This window comes from Chrysochloris asiatica, unplaced genomic scaffold (genome assembly GCF_000296735.1).
Source record: "Chrysochloris asiatica unplaced genomic scaffold, ChrAsi1.0 scaffold00522, whole genome shotgun sequence".
In the NCBI taxonomy this organism is placed as follows: Eukaryota; Metazoa; Chordata; class Mammalia; order Afrosoricida; family Chrysochloridae; genus Chrysochloris; species Chrysochloris asiatica.
In genome coordinates, this window is record NW_006409040.1 from 170,210 (window position 1) to 171,594 (window position 1,385).

The window sequence follows — 1,385 nt, forward strand, 5'->3', positions numbered from 1 at the left end:
AACTACCAGCTGTTCCGTGGGAGAAAGATGAGGTGTTCTGCTCCCGTAAAGATTTACAGCCTTGGAAACCCTGTATAGGGTCGCTATGAGTCGGAACCGACTCCACAGCACATAACAACAACAATGTCAGATATTGGCATTTATGTGTTCCATTTCATTTTTGACAACTTCCAATTTTCCCAGATTCATACTTTGTGTATTCCATGTTCTGATTTTCAGTGGATGTTACAGCCATTTCTCTTCATTTTGAGTTGTGCTCCATCAGCAAATGAAGGTCTTTTCTCCCATGGGTTTTATTCCATTCATGTCACATGGTGAACTCTACTTTGAAAAGGCAGCTCTTCTCCAGGCAAATTTTGAGTGCCTTCCAAATGAGGTGCTCATTTTCTGGCACTGTATCTGACAGTGTTTCTCTGGTATTCATAAGATTTTCAGTGACTACATATTCCAGAGTAGTTCATCACTCCTTTTTCCTAGTCTGTCTTTGTCTGGAAGCCCCTTTGAAACTTGCCCACCATGGGTGACCCTGCTGGTATTTAAAATACTTGTGGCACAGCTTTCAGAATCACAGTAACTCACAACCACCACAGCACAACAAACTGAGTGATGAGTGGTGGATGGGATAAATATGATAAGGTAAATAATAATATATAAACAAAACTTGAAACAAATGTTTTCTGTACTTAGTCCACTGTGTTTGTGTGCTATGTTATGCCAATTGACCATGTTATTCCCTAAGACTATAGTTCTGAGCATCTATGCCCAGAAAATCATTGGATTAAGATGTTTGATAATATCTAGGAAGTTTCATAATTTTTTCTGTTATATGCTTTATCACATTTCTAGTTGTGTTTGCAGGAAAGGTAAATACTCATGTACAAATATCCTCTTTCAAAATCTTATATATTCATGAGAAATATAAATATCCCATTCTTCCTCCCTTGCCCATTCAGCCTATATTTCAATTTACAATAAAAAGTTAACAAGTAAAGTAAAATAAAGAGGTCTTTTGAAGCAGATTTCCCCAATGTAATACATGGGTTAACTACGTGATTGACAAGAACTGAAAAGGTTTTTAATCATTTAATCCAAGATTCCAATGGAACATGTGAATATCAGTCTCCACAAGTCTGAGACCAGAAGAACTAGACAGTGTTTGTCTAGTTCCAAATGGGATCACGTTAGAGAGTCCTGGATAGAGTGGGAGAAAATGTAAAACAAAATTGAAAAATATTTATCAACATCAAAAATACCAGGTTTACTAATCAGAAAGAGACTGGAGGAACCTGAGACTATGGTCCTTGACCACCATTTGGGTCTAAAAAGGAACTCACTCTCATGGCCCAGATTTCAGCCAAGCAGTCAAAAGTTTTATATGGATGGTG